This window comes from Cervus canadensis, chromosome 1 (genome assembly GCF_019320065.1).
Source record: "Cervus canadensis isolate Bull #8, Minnesota chromosome 1, ASM1932006v1, whole genome shotgun sequence".
In the NCBI taxonomy this organism is placed as follows: domain Eukaryota; kingdom Metazoa; phylum Chordata; class Mammalia; order Artiodactyla; family Cervidae; genus Cervus; species Cervus canadensis.
The window spans coordinates 30,643,164-30,649,263 of NC_057386.1; positions in this window are offsets into that span (position 1 = coordinate 30,643,164).

The following is a 6,100-nucleotide window of genomic DNA, read 5'->3' on the forward strand; positions in this document are numbered from 1 at the left end:
AGTGGCCTCTAATTGGAAGCCTTTCTAATCCTTTATCCATACCTTCTGGCCCTTCCTGGGTAACGTGGGCTTCGGTTTTCCCATCACAGGCATTCCTAGCTCATCATCCTAGCTCAGAAACAAGCATGGCAGATGACCACCCTAACTCTCCTCTCGTGCACATTCCAGGTTCCACTTGGGACACTCTGTGACTCTCATCGGGTCCCTGGATTTTGAGCAAAACATCCATAAAGTACATGGGGATGTCTGGGCTAACTCTGGGCTATAGCCAGAAACTATGAGCAGAAGTAATTTTATGTGCAGGAAGTATTAATAAAATTTTGATACCAATGTGTGTGATTTAGTTTGATTTTTGATTTTTCTTACCCTCTGCCTTTCCCTTCATCATTGAAGAATAAGTTTTTCATATACACTGCTCATAAGGTACTGATATATGAAGTGAATAAAAGAGTCAGATTCAGGGCTTTGGAACTCCTAATTAATCTAAAGCAGATATAATAACCTTGAGTATCATACATCATTATTTCAAGAACCAGGTGCTTGAAAAGAAAGAAAACAGATGTTTTGAATTCTGCAAAGCCTGGTTAAAAGATCAAGAGGTGAAGTCTGGAGAAAGAAGGCACATTTTATTCATAAACAAGAGACGACAAAGAGGAGCTTGGATGGAGAGTGAAATCCTGCCTGAAAAGGAGTCAGAGCAATTGAGCTAGAGGAGAGAAGGCAGACACATCAAAGCATTATAGATGCAGGAAAGCCTGCGTGGCAGAACACACCTCGGGGAGGAGCAATGACCACTTGGTCGCCACATCAGTGAGTTCTGGAGGGTCAGGTGTGGATGTCCAAGGCTGGGAATGGCCAGCTGCACTTCAACCATCCCTAAGGTGGGCCTCTGCTCAGGTGAGGAGGGTACCCGCCCCATCCTCATCCCCTCTGTCCTTCTCATGAAATCACCTTCCTGTCCAGAAAGATGAGGAAGGATGAGGGATAACCCTAAAACCAACTGAGCATTTACAGAAGTGAGATTAACTTTTAAACAGCAGTGAATGCATTGCCTTGAATCTGTAAGATTGCATTTTCTACCTTTGAGGGGGATGGGAGTCTGAGACCTAAACTAAATCATTTTATTGATAAAGTTTTGCTTTCCCACCCTTGTTTTTTTTTCTTTTTTACTGTGATATATACTTTTGTCTCAATGCCATTGGTGGGAACATCTGTGTTCTGCTGGATACTCCATACTGGAGTATGGGCTTGTGAATCACTCTCAGATGCTAGGATCATCTCCAGGAGGGACGAAGAGATGTGGTTGAAGAGATCTGACAGACTTGAGGCTGCCCTTCCGAAGCCAGCATTGTATGGCCACCATTTCCCCTCTTAGGAGTGTTAACATTATTATTGCCACTAGTTACTGTTATTGGAGAGTGGGCCGTTTCCCAGCCATTGTGCTGAGCGCTGTGCTTAGACCCTTTTACTCTTGTTTGGGTTCCATCAGACTTGGTTGAGGTGAATGTTACCACCTCCAGTCTACGAAGGTGTAAACTAATGAACGTACCAACTGTGACTTTTTATGATTCTACAGCTAGGAGATGGCAGAGGTGGGATTGGAATTCAAGCTTTTCTGACTCTAAGTATCTTGCTCACAAATGACTCGGTTACAGTGAATTGAGTTGAATAACAGGGACATTTGCAGAACTGTCTGAAGGACCCTCCCCTGGATCATTCTAATCATCAGAAATGTAATGAACAGCTGTCACTTGTCCTGTCTGCCCGCTGTCTACATCTGTTTCCGTGTTGACAGATTTCATGCTTTGAGATCTTGGTGGAGAGAAGTGCTGGCATAGTTGTGGTTGAACATCAGCAAGCATCACTTGGAACAGGCTGGGATTCAAGGGCAAAAGGGTCAGCAGCTCTGTAGGCCTCCCATTCTCCTATTCCCCTACAGAGCAGGACTGAGACCTGTGCAAGACCTGTTGGGTGCACTATGGGATGATGTACCAGGAAAGGGACCCACTTCTCTGTTTCTCTTTTATTGTCTAGGGCCAGCATGAGGGTGGTTTTGCAGACAACAAATAAACATTATGGACTCGGGAACCAAGTCGGAATTTAACTGGCAAACAGAGAGAATGTTCTCATGTTTAGAGGAAGAAACAGATGCTGAGACCTGGGGTATCCAGGTACTGTGCTATGCTGTGCTTAGTCACTCAGTTTTTTCCGACTCTTTGTGACCCTATGGACTGCCACCCCCCAGGTGCCTCTGTCCACAGAGATTCTCCAGGCAAGAATACTGGAGTGGGTAGCCTATCCCTTCTCCAGGGGATCTTCCTGACCCAGGAATTGAACCAGGGTCTCCTGCACTGCAGGCGGATTCTTTACCAGCTGAGCCACCAGGGAAGCCCGGTGTATCCAGGTATGTCTTCCCGAAGATGTGAGCCGAGAGATGGACCTTGAAGAATGACTCAGTTTTATTAAGGAGGTGTTCAGTGGATCATCGACTTAATGAACATGAGTTTGAGCAAGCTCTGGGAGTTGGTGATGGACAGGCAAGCCTGGCGTGCTGCCGTCTATGGGGTTGCAAAGAGTCAGATACGACTGAGCAACTGAACTGAACTGAAGTGGATCACAGAATATCAACTCCACAGAACATTATGGGGTCATTGAAATTATAATTAGAAATACTGAGTAGCAACTTGAAAACATGGTATTCTATTAAGTGAGCATGGCAGAATAAAACTCTCTGCTGTGATCAAGACCACAAACTCCACACTTACGAAAGTGGGATGGAAAGAAAGCTGGAAAATAAATACAAAGGACATGTTTTTGTGGTGCATTTCCAGACGAATTTTCTTTCCAATTTCCATTCTCTTTGGGATATTTTGCTATTGTCACAAAACCGTTTTTAAAGCAATGGGGGCTGGGAAGGAGATGAACATTCCTAGCCAGAAAAACAACCTTGTCCCAGACTTGAGAATGTGAAGGTAGTTCACTTATATATTAGGGTTTCTGCAGTTGAATTTTTGTCTGTTGATCGGATGATCACCACTAGACCAAAAGCCAGGATGGTTTGGGTGGAAAGTGCCTGACAGGCACAAACTCGGGCAGGCAGCCACTCCTTGACTTAGTGATAGAGACACCAGAGTCTTAGCAAGTCCTTCCTCCCTAGGAGGTCCAGGAGAAAGAGCGGCTTTTGGTGTGTGGATGTTGGTGAGAGGGTGTTTGAGGGGCTGAGAGGGTGCGACCTGAGTCAACCGTCTTTGCTCTGGTGGTTTTGGCAGCAGTCACATCCGTTGTCCAGCACTTAGCACCACTTTCTCCAGAAAAAACTAAGGAGTGGAGAGCTACCTGTCTGGCAGCCAACTAAGCTGTTTTCATTTTACTTTAATTGGCCCTAAACTGGTCAACACGGACATGGAGATGCTTGCTCTTCTCACATCCCATGCTCTGGTCCATGGCATCCGGTGAGAGTGCAAACATCCCAGCAGCACAAACAGGGGTGCCCAGCTGCCTTCCAGATCCAAGAGATAAGCGACTCATTTGCAAATGAATCATAGACCAGGAGAGGCTGTGAGGCACCCTCATTTTTCTTACAGAGAGCAACCTTGGAAGAGTATCCTGAGGGGTGGAAGAATATGGAAATTCAAGAGGTATCAGGTACTGAGGCTGCCTTTCTTTTCCTGGCTCACAAGTCTGAGAACAAGGCGGAAGGAAGAACTGTCAGGGCTGTCTCAGTGCCTTACTTCTGTCCCCAGAAGTCTCAACCTGAGGTTATAAATGAGGCTGCTTTCCTGGGACCTGGATATCTGGAGATGCTGACTCCTGCTCTCCATCTGCTTGCTCCCTGAAACTTCCCCAAAGCCCCACTGGGTCCCTAGGGTGCTCGTAATAAGCCCTCTCCAGTCCTTGCACCCTGAGCTTCCACGTGGCAGCTTGAATGAAGCTCCACCCCTCCCATCTCCTGCCTCCTGCCGAGTCTTCCAGGGATTTCTGAAGTGTGGTGACCCTGCCCAGCAGCTGCCCTTGGGTTCATCAGAGCTGCAGGGCCCTCGAGGCAGTACATCCACCTGAGCTCCTGCTCCCCTGCATTGGTCCTCAGCCTGAGAGTTGGGCTGGCTTCTACCCGGAAGCGGGGAGCATGCCCACCAAACTGTCTGTCCTCCTTTGTCGTTCGTGTCTCCAAGTAGTCTTGGGTGTGCCTGGAATAATCCAGAAGAGCAATTGCCTCCCTATTCAGCTTCAATCTCTCTTTTTAGGCTTAGACATGGACCAGAGAGCGGGGATAGGGAACGGGCACCTGGACAAGTCCACAGTATGCCTTCTGTCACATCCTGCCCTCCCAGGAATGTCCTCCTGCACCTTGAAAGCATTTTCCATGCAGTTTCTGCTAAGATATGCAAGTATCACCTGTCCCACACCTAGAAGGGCTTCCCTGGTGGCTTAGTGGTAAAGAATTTGTCTGCAGTGCAGGAGACCCTGGTTCAATCCCTGGATCAGGAAGTTCCCCTGGAGAAGGGAATGGCAACCCACTCTAGTATTCTTGCCTAAAAAATCTCATCAATGGAAGAGCCTGGTATGCTCTAGTCCATAGAGTAACGAGAGTCTAATGAGCCCACATGCACACACATTGGTCACATTAGTTAGTTTGCATATGAAAGGTGCACTCACTGGAGATGTTTGCTGTCTCTAGGAATCAGCCAGCCCTGGGAGGGGCAATCTCCATGGCCAGCAAGGCCCCAGACATTGAAGGATCAGAATAGAAAGGCATGATCTACGAGCTGTAATACACTTTTATCATAAGGGTTTAACTGTCGAACAACTTTGCATCCTAGTTCCACAGCCTACAAGTTTCCAAAATGATCAAAACAAACAGGAAGGCAGAGATTCAAGGAGTGACGATAACCCTGAGCCATCATGGAACATCCCTGGCGACCTTGAAGGGGTCAGAGGTCACCAAAGGGCAGCCCGAGGAGTGTGTGGATAGAGAACAGGCTGGCAGCATGAGCTGCAGGGTGTGGACTAAAGGTCTGTGATACAGCAGCCTGTTACCCAGTGGCCCAGTTGCTGAATCGCTAACAGGAAGTGAGCGGTTCTCCTAGGGATGGAGCTTGAATCCCACGACGCTCTTCTCTGAACCACTGTTCTCAGCATCCTTTGCTCTCAGTCCTTTCATTACCCGTCTCTTTGACGTAATTTAGTTTAATGAGACACTGTTAGATTGCTTTCCAGCTCTATAACTCAGTCCCCAAGTGTCTTGGTATTCAGTAACCTCTCTGCACCTCTGTTTCTTAGGCTGTAAAATGGGAATAACATTGCTGTTGTAGGCTCATCACTAGAATTCAGTGATGTGGGTTAGATCCCTGGGTTGGGAAGATCCCCTGGAGAAGGAAAGGGCAACCCATTTGAGTATCCTTGCCTGGGAAGTCCCAAAGACAGTGGAACCTGACGGGCTACTGTCCATGGGGTCTCAAAGAGTTTGGGCACGACTTAGTGACCAAACAAAATAGTTCATTCACTTCATAGTACATCAGAAACAAACACAACATTGTAAAGCAATTATGCTCCCATTTAAAAAAATTTTTTTTGATGCCCCTAAACACACTTCTTTTGCAATCAGCAAAACAAGACTTCATAATTTCAGTCTCTGCCTTTGCAAGCCATGGTCCTTTCAATGAACATCTAGGTGTGGGGGAGGGGTGAGTGTGGTCATTAGACCCCTGTGTTCTCCCTATTGCACCTAGAAGGCCTTGTTCCTTCTGATCATTTTCTGTTTCATGTACCGTTTAGCACCCTGCATTTATGCTTACGCCTATGATCTTTTGAAGATCTAAGCTCATGAATCTCTGTAAAGGTCAAAGAAATCTCATTTAATGTTATCTCCACGCCCTGGGTGATTTTTTTCCCACTTGATAATAAAGATTTTGTTTTTAACAATAAGAAAAAATGTCTTTGATATCCTAACTTTGAGAAATCCTTTCAAGTATGTTTTCATATGTGCACATATATCTTATGTCAGATGATGTGACTTTGAAGTGGGCCTGGATGTGTGCGTTCATGCACGTTGTGTGTGTGTGTGTCTGTGTGTGTGTTAGTTGCTCAGTCATGTCCGACT